This window comes from Clupea harengus, chromosome 17 (assembly GCF_900700415.2).
Source record: "Clupea harengus chromosome 17, Ch_v2.0.2, whole genome shotgun sequence".
In the NCBI taxonomy this organism is placed as follows: Eukaryota; Metazoa; Chordata; class Actinopteri; order Clupeiformes; family Clupeidae; genus Clupea; species Clupea harengus.
This window is the reverse complement of record NC_045168.1, coordinates 6,595,202-6,609,740: the sequence shown is the minus strand read 5'-3', so window position 1 is coordinate 6,609,740 and position 14,539 is coordinate 6,595,202. Positions and strand designations below refer to the sequence as shown.

General features: G+C 44.0%; 1 long non-coding RNA gene across 1 annotated transcript in view; it reads left to right on the top strand.

The window, feature by feature from the left end:
* The first annotated feature begins 266 nt into the window (after window positions 1-266).
* LOC116224490 overlaps window positions 267-14,539 on the top strand; it is a 90,912-nt gene continuing 76,639 nt past the window's right edge. The window contains exons 1-2 of the long non-coding RNA XR_004165607.1: window positions 267-332; window positions 627-710. This is a non-coding gene — a long non-coding RNA (uncharacterized LOC116224490). The remainder of the gene's footprint in view (window positions 333-626; window positions 711-14,539) is intronic.

The following is a 14,539-nucleotide window of genomic DNA, read 5'->3' as shown; positions in this document are numbered from 1 at the left end:
AAACAATGCATCTTTAGTGTAGCCTTGTGCAAAGTATGCATATTTAGCTTCGGTTGCTTATGAAACATTTTACAAGACCAAGAGAGCGAAGGCGTTTTCTCCGTTAGAAAAACTCAGCTGGCAAAATATGTTAAACTATGTGGAAATATCGTGAGTGGGATGTAGTCTTCGGGTGAAGGATTCTATGGTACATAGAATGGAGCTTCATGCCACGAGGTTCACTGAAACTTTGGAGCGTGCCACCGTCTCTCCAACGTCATCTTTGGCGGTTTTATTAAGCTAGGTTTGTGAGTACAAATCATTTTCTTTGCAACAGACTGTTGAATTGACGGGTTAGTCTCTTCAGCTTTTTACAAAGGAAACGGTAGCCGACACTACGTCAAACTGACGAAACTGGATTTAAATGAAAAAGATGAGAAATATCAGCCATATTGACCTATTTTACTTTATTTGAAGACAATTCGGGCAAACAAACAAAGACTGTGACGATAGGTTGTGATAACTTGTAAAAGCAGCAGGGGATATATATATAACTCTATTTTCTATAATTTAAAGTTGTAATTTAACATGCTTCCCGTGGTGAGACTAATAACCTTTAAAATGCCTGAAAATGTTTCACTTTTCAGGCAGCAGGTCCAAACAGGAGCTGAGTACAGACAAAGCCAGAAGGCCTGAGCTGCACCGTGGAAGTCCTCACTCCTGAGAGTGCGGTAAGCTTGATGACATTAAAACAATGTCTTGGCTCTGTATCTGTGTATCTCTGTCTCCAATGACACATTTAAATGCTGGTCAAAGGTGTGGGTAGGGAGACTGCCAAGGGCCTGTAACATATGTGGGCTGGACCACTGTGTTTTCTGATGACTCGGATATTAGCACATTTGTTATCTTTTGTATGTACGAAATATGTAGAATCCATAGGCTTAAATCCTTTGACTTAGACAACCACTGTGAGGAAAGCAGTCTTAAACGGGTCAGGAAGACGTTTGTGCGTCACCTATGGCCAAATGTGTCCAAACTGTGAAGTGCACAGTAAACATCTGAGGAAGGGAGTAGGAGTTTTCTGAATTTTGATTTGCGGTCTGCCATTTTGAACTCTGTGTGTCATATTCACTTGTTCAGAACTGTTTTGCAGGGCTTCACATCCCTGAAACATTCTGACAGGCCAACCAGTTAAACAGACGTTGAGAATTTAAAACAGAGCTCTAGAATTCATAAACTAAATTCACACTTGTATGTACAATTGTGCGAGTGAAGTAAGTGTAAGACACATGCTGTAATTGCTAGTTGAAGTGATTTCATGAATTTAATTAATTGAATCAGAGGAAAATTGTATTTCTAAAAGCATTTGATGGAGTATGGTGTTGCGCTAAATAAGGCTATACATTTTACATGCCAGTAATTGTGTTGACACCTTCTTTGGCACTCTGATTTGAGTGACTATGCAGACACCTAATATAATTGAAAAGAACATTTCTGAATGCATTGCTTCCAGTCAAAATGGCCTTTGTGTTTATAGTGGAGTGCCAGAGGTTGTTTTAAATTAAATCTGTGAGTTAGTGCAAGTGTTTACTAGATGCTTTTAATATAATGTAGACATGGAATGCATTCCCCCCACTGCTTCAGTTTCCTCTTTACCAAACATTTATTCAAAGATTTTGTAAATGAACACACAAGAGCAAAGAATACAAGTGACCGTAAAGAAAACTCTTTTCTCTCTTTTCAACTGAATGTTATTCACCTCAACAATGTTATGGTTGCGACTATAGCCTTGCAACATGGCCTTTGTGTTGAATGTGATCATTGCATTGACTTGGACCAGCAGCAGTGCTTTAGTACCTACAGGTTGTCTTCAAAAGCCATCAGGGAATCCAATTTTTTTCGAGAGGAAGGAAAGAAAAGGCTGTATATTGCAATTCCTCAGCGTTTATAAATCGTTCTGGGATCTTCTGCATGTTGCCTGTGTTTTGAAGGCAGTGTACCGGCCTGTGAGTGTTAGGAAGGCGAAAGGCGGCAATGAACCATGGGATGCAGTTCGCTCCCTTGCGAGAGAGCTTCCAGGAACCCGACTCAGACGAGAGAGGATTGAGAAATAAACACGCTGAAATCCTCAATCAGCGCGGTAATGGAGCCACGCAGGAGGTGTTATGCAGGAGACGCAGATCAGGAGGTCAGGTTAAACCGGGAGGTTTTATGCAGGAGATGCAGAGCATTGCCAGCTATTTAATGAATACCCCTGTGAGACCGCGTATGTCTTTTTCCCGAACTTGAACTGGCGTTTTGGTATTCCGGTCACACTTGCCTCATTTCGAGTGCCTTTCCTCGGTGTGACGGGTGTGTATTAAGTCCTGGCAGCTGATACTGAGCGGTGTAGAAGGGATAAAATAAGCATTTCCTTTCTTTGTGTTTGCTTTATGTGGTGGACTCCTGCACATAACCGCTTGACATTATAATGAGAGTGAGGATGCTCAGTGTGTGTGTGTGTCTCTGTGTGTGTGTGTGTGTGTGTGTGTGTGTGTCTGTCTGTGTGTGTGTGTGGTTTTTTTTTGCCGAGGAGGGATGCATGTGATTTACCTGTCTTGGTGTGACCTCTTACTATCAGCTATTACAGAGATGCTTTCTTATTACATTTGGGAGGCCTCCTAGCTTTTCAACCTCACAAGCATCTTTTAAGCGGTCCTAGTCTTTTGTGTTGCAGCCTACCCTTAAGACAGTATGAGGAAGGGAACTCGCACATAGGCCTACAATAAAATCGTGCAGACACAGAAAATATTGTCCTTCGGCATTATAAATCAATAGCGGTTTCCAAGATACATTTCCAAGAGCTATTTTTAAATGCAGAATATTGAGGGTGTAAAAAAAGAGAGATACAAAGGGGACAAAAGCAGGTCTTTACGGTGCAGTACCAGAATCCACCATTAGATGGCACTACAAGGCTTTAGTAGTGAAGCACAACGCACAGAGAAACACAGGGTGCCTGTCATTGTTGTAGATGGAGATCAACGGGCATAAAATTGTCCCCTCTCATTTTTTATTATTTGGAAAATGCAAAAACGGGTCCTCAAATGTGCCTCTTGTTGTGGTATAGCCTACTAATGGGAGTTTGTCCACGGAGTCAGTATAAATCAAACACATTGGGACAGTTTTAGGGGTTTTCCCCTGTATAGTCATTCTTTTTGGTCACTCCAAAAAAAAGAAAAAATGTGGTGGCCAAGAACACTGTAGGACTGTCAGGAAAAGTTGACATTGCAAAATGGGGTTCACCCCACTCAGCTCTCGGAGTTGGCAACAGCAAGTAGAAAATTCGCAGCACGTATACGCGAGGTAATGTAAGTACAGTTTAAAATTGATGGTGTCTGTCAGGCAGGGGACCAGGCTGCCATTCACTGAGAGATTAAGGGTAAAGATTGCGCCCCGTCATTTTTCACACATACATTTACTCATAATTCCCCAACGTTACTGTCTCCACTGGATCAACTGCATTTTCAACCGTTAACTGAGGGTGGATCAAGGAAACATTGCATCCATTCACCAATTTAAGGCTCTGATCTTCCTCAAATTCCCCCTTATGATGCCAAAACCCTTTTCTATAGGGAGTTTTTTTTGGCCAATGCTTAAACCCTGACCCTGGCTACGGTAAGAAGGTGATTTGTTTGTGAAGAACTGTGCCCATGTCCTTGTTTCACATGCCACCACGCTAAGTCCTCTCTGGCGTATTCAGTTAAACAAAGAGCCAAATTGACAGGCAAAGGCAAGGCTAGATGGCTGTTGTTTTGCCCTCTTGGATAGCCTGTGTTGTCCACAGTTCGTCTACTCAGTGTGAAGGAAAGCACTTGTGAAATGTATTCAATTCAAATCGAATTGATGTAGCACAGCCTAATCTTTCTCTATTAAATGTGTCACTGTTTTTTGATCTCGCTCTAATATATTTTACTGCGTCAGGATAACATTAGCGCTCCCTCTGCTCCGTCGCCGTTTGAATTACTCACTCAGGTGTGGCCTTCAGATATCACGTTAGAAAGACCTTGATTACAGCGGGAAGCCAAGTGTGGAAAATCACACTCTTCCCCAGGAAACGCTCCACTCTATAGGCATTTGAATGATTACGAAATGTACACAAAAATAGCAATAGGAAATTAATTACACGGCTACGGAGGTTTCCTTTGTACTTTCAAAGAACTCTCCTCAAATGCTTGAGAAAAATAATTAGATCTGTAGTGTTTCTCTTCTTCTTCTTCTCTTTTTTAAAATGAAGGCTGTGTTATCGTAAATGAAAGGTGAATTATTTACAGTTCACTCTTTCTAATGATTGCCAAAAGTAATTGCGGAACACAGACTTTTTCACTTTGGTGGGCGCATCACGAAGACGAAAGTTCTAGAGTTATTTAACACTGACTAATGTGCTTTTAGACACATTCTATCATTTTTGGGTGATTTAGTTATAGAACCGTTAATCAAAAAGAAAATGATGGCGGCCCCCGCTGCCGAGACTGATGTGTGAGTCTCTGTGGGGAGCTGTGGCAGAGTGCTGCACAGGAACGGGTGGGAAATGAGAGAAACTGATTGCTGACAGTTTCGTGCACCTTGAAATTGCACCCCCGTATGCAGTTTTTTCCTTCCCTTTTCCCTCTTTTTTTTTTTGGCGGTAAAGTTGTTGTAAATGGATTTAAGTCCATTAGGCCTTGCTCTTGTGGTGTAATACCGCCCTCATTATGGCCCTGATAAACAACATTTGGAGAGGACATCTCCATTAGCGCCGGCCCTATGTGGAATAATACATTTCTCATTACTCCACTGGTAAACAAGGCTAAGGGGGACATGCATTTAGGGCATTTAGGCTCTTTCTTCCAAGGGAAGGCCATTGTTGGGAATAAAACGGCAAGTTTTATGTAGACCTGATTCGTCTCCTGCCTGGAAGAATATGAAGATTTTAAGCCCTCGTGTTCTATCTTGATCTTAAAAATCGGGGAAAAATATAAATATTTTTTAAAGTGATGAGCAGAAATGATACATTCCTTTAAGAGAAGGCTGTCTATTTTAAATCATCAGCATAACCCATCCTTATGCTGTATGAATGTCACACGAAAGACAGGCTTGTATTTTGTAAATTAACCTTTACCTTTTTCTCTATACTGAAAAGAAGCCTCAACACACCAACACAGAATTGAGGTGGATGTTGCATTCAATTTCACCCGGAGAATTCCCTGCGCATGTTTGTGTCTTTGGAGGTGCAGGCTTTTTTTTTTTTAAATGCGTTTGTATATTTGCTGAACCATGCTGTCAGACATATGTCTGGGACAGATAGGCCCTGGCAACCCCACTGCTTCCGAATACGCCTATGAGGTAAATAACCTACCTGCTAGGGGAAGATTGGAACTCAGCATGCTTCCTGATAAAGTCAAACTTTGGTGGGGCGCATTTATTTACACTGTATATTGCAACACGGCTGCAGATGTAACAGCTTAATTTGCCACCAATAATATTTCTGCTCACCTCCGTGGTAATGAGGTGATATTGGTTATTTGAAACTTGGCTGCATGGCTGGCTCCTGTAATTCAAGATTACTGTGTGTGTCAGGATGGGGTGAGCTTGAAGTCGAGTTGCAGTGTGTCCTTGATTTGAGTTTTCAAATACACAGGTAAAATAGGTGATGTTTTTTTCTAAACAGTGCATAGTGGCTCCTGCTAAAGTTTCATAAGCAGCAAGTTTGAGCTGTGCCATCCAGTGATTATAATGATGATTATGTAAGTCAGCCGAAGCTGCAGCAGTGGCTGCTATCGAATTTGTGGAAAATTTCCCGCCTCCAATTTTTGACTAATTCGTGTGAGAGTGAGCGCCTTACCTCAATTCATCCTGGCAGGTTGTGGGTGGGTGTGGGGGGTGGGGGGCAGGCAAGCACACATTCTTCACCGGGTGTTTCCAGGCCACCTCTGTGGGGAGCTTTTTGTATTTCTCCGTCTGACGTGCGTTTCCCCACGCCCTAGCTGTAAATTGAAAATACTGGCTGCACTCCCTCGCTCTCTCTCTCTCTCTCTCTCTCTCTCGCTCTCTCTCTCTCTCTTTTTCTCTCTCTCTTTCTTTCTCTCTCTCTTGCTCTCATCCTCATCTTCTGCGCTCCTTGGGAATGGACTTCATTTGTTCACGTGAACTTCCCATAACCCCTCACGTGCGAGACACTCATCATGGGGCAGAATCTCAAGACTGAAGGCTGCTCCATCACCACAATGGCAGGATGAACCACCCCCCTCCAGAAATGACATGAGGGTCCTTCCTCCCTTACTGTGATCAGATTAGGAGCCTCCATACAATCAGTGGGGTGGGGGGGTGTGGGGCGGTCGGGGACGCAACGCACGCGTAGCGTGTTCTCATTACCCCCTCGGCCCTGTCATCTCTACCTCCCACGTTCCTCCTTTTCTTTTGCAAAGTATTCATCTCCGAACTCCTGATCAGCGCCCTGTGCCACTTTCATCAGTCTAATGCATTCCCCTCCTATCTGTCTCTACCCCGCCAATCTCCCCCGGTTTCCCCCCAATCTCGCCCGCCCGCCCGCCTGCCTGCCCATGCCGCTGAGCCTTATTCCTAATTTCATTTCCTTAACCTCCTTTAATATTGTTGCCTAGGCGGAGAGGGCCCATCATGAAGATCCAGAGCAATCCCTCTCCATATTGTAAATCACCTGTGGTCGTTGGACAAGGCTCTGCTGCAGACGAGAGAACGAGATAGAGAAAGGGGTTGGGGGGGAGGAGGTTCGGGTGCGGGGGGGGGGGGGGGGGGTGATGCCTCAGATTGGGAGCTATTGTCTGTCTTTTATCAAGGTGATATCACACTACCTGCTTCCTGCCAGCAGGAAAATAAAAATGTGTGTGTGGGTTGGTAGAGAAGAGCGAGGAAAGACAGAAAGAAGACATCAGGTGTCTCACAAACAGAGGCCCACAAACACAGAACACATAAATATAGCCGTGTCACAGGAGGGGGCCCTCTGATTAAATTGGAGTGTAAAAATACAGAAATAATGGTTTTATTTGGAGGCGGAGGAATACTCTAATCATGCAATTACAATAAGAGCCCTGTTAATATTCAGCGCCTTTTGCCATCCTGCTACTCAGGTGAATTAATTCGCTCAAGCTCAAACTCTGCTGATTCGACTCGTCCCACCACTATGGGATCAGCACCAACACATTCCACAGTGTCCTTGGTGTGTGTGTGTGTGTGTGTGTGTGTGTGTGTGTGTGTGTGTGTGTGTGTGTGTGTGTGTGTGTGTGTGTGTGTGTGTGCGTGGTCAAACCTAAGCTCCAGGAAAAAAAAACACATGCCTCACTCATTACCACTGCGCCTGTCATTATCCTGAAATCTGATTTCTCACCACTTATAGGATTCTCCGCAAAGAAGACATGCTGTTTTCCATTGTTCCATGCACAACGCAGTTGAAAAGTTCAACTTGTGGGACGGTATGTTGTTTTCGTGGCGTCAGGCCACTATGTCACTGAAAAGCACCACATACGGTATCTGCCTCGTATTTCAGCACACCACATTATGTGCGTCGTAGCATGGGCGAACCGTTTTAGTGTGCTGCTAGTTATAATTTTGCGGTCCGTGTTTTGGATCAGATCCCCCACCGCCTGCCTTGTGTGAGTCGACACATTTTGTTACTCCAAGTGTCACAGCTTTGTTGTAAATGAAGTCTGCCCTTCTGCCTCTCTGTCGGATAATGAACTATAACTCTGAAATGTGTGATTAATTATGAGCGGCTTTCCCCCCCAAAGCCCACAAGAAAGACCGGGTGATTGATCAAAGCCACCTTATGCTCTTATTCTGTGTGTTAAACATTAGGTGGGGAGGTTGCCTGCTTTGCGGGAGTAAACAAAAAAAAAGATGTTGTAAATCTATTGTTGAATTTTGCTGTAAGTGTGTGTGTGTGTGTGTGTGTGTGTGTGTGTGTGTGTGTTTGTGTGTGTGTGTGTGTGTGCTGTAAGCCACTGTAAATAGAAAACAGGTCTATTAGTATTCCACTGCAGGGAGAGTTCACTCTTTAACCTCAGCATTGATGCTGGCAGTAATAACTGATTAAAAATAATATTTTGTTTTGTAGTTGCCGGCACGTGTGTGTGTGTGTGTGCACTAACTGATTACAAGTGTTATTTCAAGTTATTTTGTTGCCAGCACATTTCTTTCTGAAAAGAACACAATTCTTTTTGAATGCATGCTGACAACTTTACTTGGACCCATACATAATTAATTGAACACACATTTTCAAAAGCTCTCCTCTATTTGTCGATTGATACAGGAGCCAGTTCAGTGTTCTGATCTGGGGAAACTAGTGTAAACTGTACCAGTATGTGAGCATCTAAGAGAACCGGATCCTTTTGCAAATTCAATCAGCTGGACTGCCTTTGAAGAACAGCGGCCAGCGTGCAAGGTGTGATTTTTGATATTTCTTTTTCTCCCCCCTGCTCTCTGCCTACCATCTATAAGTAGGGTGAGAGGACCCCCGTCACCTCCCGTCACCTTTTTTTATTTTAACATCATGAAAGGGAACATGTCGCAAACACCATAGGAGACGCCATGCCATGCTCTGGCTCAGACGTGAAATAACATTTGCAAAATTAAATGGGGCAGGTGAGCACGCAGCACACACCTTGTGACCTTTCTGAAGAGGTGTGCTGTCTGCCTTAGGCTAACACTGCCTGGTAGCATCGGTCAACTGTGTTATGCCATTGTGTGCGCAGGAGGTCCCATGGTTATTCGGACACACGGCAGACAATTGTCGACTCCCCCAAGTTAAACACTTCATGGGTCAGGAATGCTACATCAGACCAGTGGAAAGCTAGCGTCTGCCAGGCTCGAAATGCCAGAATGTCCTTAAAATGTGCAAATTGCAGCATGGTTTAAGATGAGTCATTGTGTTTTTACAATAGAGTGGTCATTGGAAATCAGCCACCTGTCCTCTCAATAATAAAAAAACGCCCACCTTATTTTTTTTTTGCTAATAACCTGTTTTTGTATTAGCTGAGACCTTTTGCACTGCCCAGAGTGAGCTGAATGTAACTTGATTAAGTAGCATTTGACCCTGTGGCAAGTATGTAAAACTGTTTGTTAAACAGTGCTTCCCCCCCCCCCCATCCAGTCCAGAGGCTGTTGTTTGACAGAATGGTAATTTAAAATGAAGCAAATGGTGTGAGTTAAAAAAAAAAAAGCCCCTGAAAAGGGCAGCTCAAGTTAGAGTAATCTACATAACCGCTCCTGTGGCTAAATTACAGCTTGTTGTTGCGTGTCTCGCAGCACACCACCGCCTGCACTTGCATGGTTTTAAATTATGGGCAGATGCTTGCAATTGTGAGCTCTTCTCCATTGTGGCGGCCCGCTTCCCAGTGTTCATCAGCCGGCGCTGTCCAATGGGATTACGGTAAGCCTCTGCAGCAGTTTGCCAGCCACTGATCAGAAATTCATATCCCTGGATGGTAGATTGCTCTCTTCATGGTGTCCTTGTGACGGCTGCGATTGCTGTCATGGTGTCAGGCAGGCAGGGCTGGCTGGCTTGAAGAGGAGAAAAAAAAAAAAAGAGAGAAAAAAAAATTAGCATTTTGCAGCGCCCCAAAATTCTGCTGTTCTGCTGTCCGGCACATAATCAAAAAAAGAAAAAAGAGGCTGTATGGGTAATTTAGTCTGTCAGAAAATAGCAACGGCCTCTGCCGCCGCCGTGGAACCATCGAAGAATCTGCGGTCAGAGGAAACAGAGGGAGAAAGAAAAATATTGTGACGTCTGTGGTGGCTTGTGCTCCGACTCGGGGCTCGGCGAAACAGCGTGTTGTGTGATGGCTGATTCCCCCATATGTCCGCTTCTCAGGGAGGCTCAGGGTGGCGTGCAATCCCCCGTTTTCGGAGAAGGAGAGAGAGAGAGAGAGAGAGAGAAGGGGAGAGACAGCAAGAGAGAGAGGAAAACGAAGAGAGAAATAGAGAAAGATATGAGAAGAGAGAGAGGGGGGGGGTAGAGAGAGACAGAGAGAGAAAGATAGAAATATAGGGGAAATAGAGAGATAGATAGACAGGGAGAGAGAGAAGGTCCATGTGTTCTCCATTGGAAAGGATTTTGGGGAAGCGGAGCAGGCTGGGTGTGGTGGAGGGGGTTAGTGATGGATTCACAAGAATATGGGGGAACTGGTGTCAAGGGCAAAGGGAATTAATCACCCCGCACCAGCTAGCAGGGGGTCAGTGGCTGACTCCTGGGCGTCATTTTGGGTCACACGTCTACGGGGCCATGGTACCACACATTTGTGTGTGTGTGTGTGTGTGTGTGTGTGTGTGTGTGTGTGTATGTGTGTGAGTGTGCCTGCCGCACTGTGTTATCGCCTGATTTTTATGTCCGTGAGGAGGCATACACACACACACACACACACACACCACATGCGTACATACACACTCCCCAAACACAGACTGAATAGGGGCGCTTCAGTCACACAGGGAAAGAGAGAGAAAGAGAAAGAGGACGAAGCACTCTGGTAAATATACTCCGATTTTGACTGCTGCATTCAGCATGTGACTCTTCATTTCTCCTGTCTTTCATTTGCTCTTTCTTGAATGTACATTGCATGAGGCTTTGTCTCTCTATTGCTTGTCTGTGTGTCTGTCGTTCTGGTTGCTGCTGTGTGATTTCTGGGTCCATGTCCCTTTTTCGTCGCTCCTCTGTGTATGTGTGTGTGTGTGTGTGTGTGTGTGTGTGTGTGTGTGTGTGTGTGTGTGTGTGTGTGTGTGTGTGTGTGTGTGTGTGTGTGTGTGTGTGTGTGTGTGTGTGTGTGTGTGAAGGCCATTTCCAGAGCCGTATGCCTATTCTTGAATGTGACGTTGTTGTAATTCTGTGCTCCTCCTGATGAGGGGCGTCTTGCAGGATGCAGGAGCTGGATGGGGCTGGGATGAGGCTGGCTGATGGGCTTCAGTGGCAGCCAGCCGGCAGCCAGGGCTGCACTAATACACAGGGATGAGCGTTCTCTTTACAGACGCTTCGGTATTCCCTTAGGCTTAATCCTCGTGTGTTAATTCTCTGCCCCATCCCCCCCCCCCAACCCCCCAACCCCCGGCCTCCCCACCCCCCACTCCTCCTCTCATCCCCAACCACCACCAAAGAGAGCATGTCACTCCCTTTGACATTTAAGGTGGGCAGATTTATCGTGTGCAGTCTGGATTTCTGTCTCCCTCTCCCTTTCCCTCTCTCTCTTTTTTGATCTGCTAGAGGTTATCCATCATCTTTAATCATGCAAGGGGCCGAGATTGCTTCATCACCGCGTCCCATTGGCCGGCAGGACGGATAGATAGAGAGAGACAGAGAGAGAGAGAGAGAGAGAGAGAGAGAGTGAAGAAAAAAGAAAAAAGAGAGAAAGGGAAAGAGAAGATCTCTCGTACAGAGAGGACGAGTGATTCTCAGGACAAATGCAGTCAAATGATCATTAAGGAATGTGATTTGCAGACAGTGTTCTGCTGGCTTGCTGATGCTCATTTGAAGCAGTGATGTGTTGGAGGCGAAGGCACATGGTTTGGGGATCGGGGTGGATCGGGGCTAAGGGCGTTTCTCACCCACAGAAGTGTGTCCTAATCTGCATGCCGTAGTGGACCAGGCCTTACAATCACAACTGTCTTTGTCACCCCAGAAGTATATGCATTGTAGAGATTAATTTGTGCTTCCCTCAACTGCAAAAAAGGCATCAACACCTCTTCATGTAGTTAAAGACCTGGCTTGCTGCTTATAGTTTGTGAAGTCTTTTTGTGACCCATTGTGGGCAGGATTTCTGCATAAAAAAATAAATAGCTGAAATCACCAGCATCACTGTCTTGTTTTTGTGATGGCAATGTATGGCTTCAAGTGTTTGTTTATAAATATCCATAATTTGAGTTCCATAAATTCATAATATTTTATATTGGAATAGTTTATGTTGTATGTTGTAGAACAAGTGTTGAATTATTTGTTGTGGTGTCTTGACCAGCACAGAAATAATCATACTGTTTGTGGAAAATATTTTTAATTCACGGTTTTTGTTGTTTGCGGTGTGATAAGCGTCTCATGTGATCGATCGAAGCATACTTCCATCCACCTTTATAGCTAGAAGACCTACAGAAAATCCATGTCTGCATGTTTTTAAATATGTTGAATAAATGTTTAGTGTAACATGTACGCACTGCGGACAGGGTCTAACATTTGCCCTCACATAATTTACCAGAGATTAGTAATTACAATTGTTGCTTATTATTGTTGTTATTATTATTATATACCACTTGTGTTCCTGTTTTGTTAAAGTACGAATAGCTGGGCAAATGAATAGACCAAGGGTTGGAGTTGAGATTACCTAGAAACAATGAAATCTTGAGTGGGCACTTGCTTCTGATATTTTACTGGAAGTCTTTGGCAGTAGAGACAGGTTGTACCATATGTTCACCCCCCAAACCCCACACACATTTTTTTTCTTTTAATGTGTAGGGGGTAAAAACAGCCCAGCGTTGGTGAGCAGCTGGGAGGTGTAATGTGAAGCGCACAGGCGGAGGGGAGAAGGGAAGAAAGTCAGCTTCACAGGGCCGCTGACCAGCGGGCCACTAATGAAAACAGTATGCAGTGCCCCCCCCCCAAAAAAAACACCACCACCCCACGCCCTTCCTATGCCTTCAGAAAGGTACAGAAGACCCTTTGGCTACTCTTCTGTCTGCCCCCCCTCTCTTTTGCTCGCTGTCTCTCTTTCTGTCTGAGAGTCCCTCACCTTCCCTATACAAACACGTGGAAATATGGAAATTTTAAACACTTTAACTACGGGGGCTTAAGTGTAATCAAGTAGTCAGATGGAAGGGGAAATAGTTTTCTGTGAATATATCGCCATGCTGTTTGTATCAGGATGGATTCTGCCATTTACACGTCAAGACTCACAGCTCCTGACACACACAAACACACACACACACACACACACACACACACACAGCTACAGCAAGACACAATTTTAATGTTTTCCAACCTAACATGTTTTTTTTGTTTTTTTTAATAGTGCATTTCACTGGATGTGGTTGTAGTTTCCCTTGGAGTGTGTGAAAAGGCATCACGAACACAAGTGCATTTTCTCCATTTCATGTCGTTGTAGGTATGAGCATCCTGCTGTATGTTGTAGCCCCATTGTGAAGCAAATGTATGAAACCACACTGATAAGGCTCTGTCTCTCTGTGCTGGATGAGGCTTTCAGCTCCGTCATAAAGGCTGTAATGCTTGTGCCCCACTGTGCATGTATAAACCTTATCCACTGGCATAAATGCTGCTGGAGGATGATCATTTGCATGTCTATCTCTGGTTTTATAATACAGCCATGCATTTGTTGACCGCCCTCAGTTGACCAGTAGGTGGCACTGTTTCCACAAATATATCAGGCTACGTGCAGATCTATCAAGGAAGGGAAATTTGCAAGGACGAGACTGTTGGGCTGCTATTTTGAGACAGGGAAAGAGTAAACAACCCATTCTTTACATTCCTATATGGAGTATGCAAAAAATGACATGGATGATGTGGCGCGTTGAACTATTTGCATTGTCATAAAATACTTTTACAGCCAAACGCCATAAATATTCAGGAGCAAACACTAAACTCAAGCCTTCCTTCTTCTATCACACAGCTCAGTACAGCATTTTAAAATCCCCATCTCTCAACATTAGTGAAATACATCTCTCATCTTTCAGCAAATCTGCTTATTGTATTACATGATTTAAAAAAAATATTAATATTAAGATGCAAAATAATTAAAAAATTCCAAGAAAAAAAAAGCACTGGACTTATCATGAAGATGAGGCAGGCTGATTAAAAATCACTCTGTTTCTCCTCATCAAATCCATTTCTAATTTCTATGGATTTCACTCCAGACTGTACCAAGGCCTGACCCTTAGCTTTGCCATATAATATTCTTAATATCCAGATTAAATTTTCTTTAATCTGTTCTGGAACATGTGAAATTATTTCCACAATCAAGTGCAGGGCTTCCACAGTGCCCTGATGCCCGCTGCCTGGATCAGAGATCAGACTCTCAGAGATCAGTCTAGAAGCCAAGACCAGAGACGGGCAGATTTCACCATCAACAAGCAATTAGAAGAGTGAAAGCAGTAGAGGTGGCATTATGTGACCAAAGCAGTTAATGAGAATGACATCCGGCACAGCCAGCGTTGCTGCAAATTAATCTGCTTCATGCTGAAACACAAACTCGTGTCAGATGTTTGAAATGAGTTTATATATATTTTTTTCCTCTCTCTCAGTTATTTTGCACCAATTCATTTCATAGTGAAAAAGGGCTTTGTGGTGTTTACAAAACCTAGCACAGCCATGACTTGGTGTGTTAAATGTTAAAATTGTCCTTTTTTTCTGAAGGTATATGCATTTGTAGTAAAGTGAACCTGTGTGTAGCACAGTTGTAAGACCGGAAAGATAGCCTGTGGATCGCTCTCGCTCGGCCTCTCTCTGTCTGCGTGGTTAGACTACCTGGTGACGATGGACAGCTGCTATTGTGACATAAGCGGACATGTATGATCGACTGTG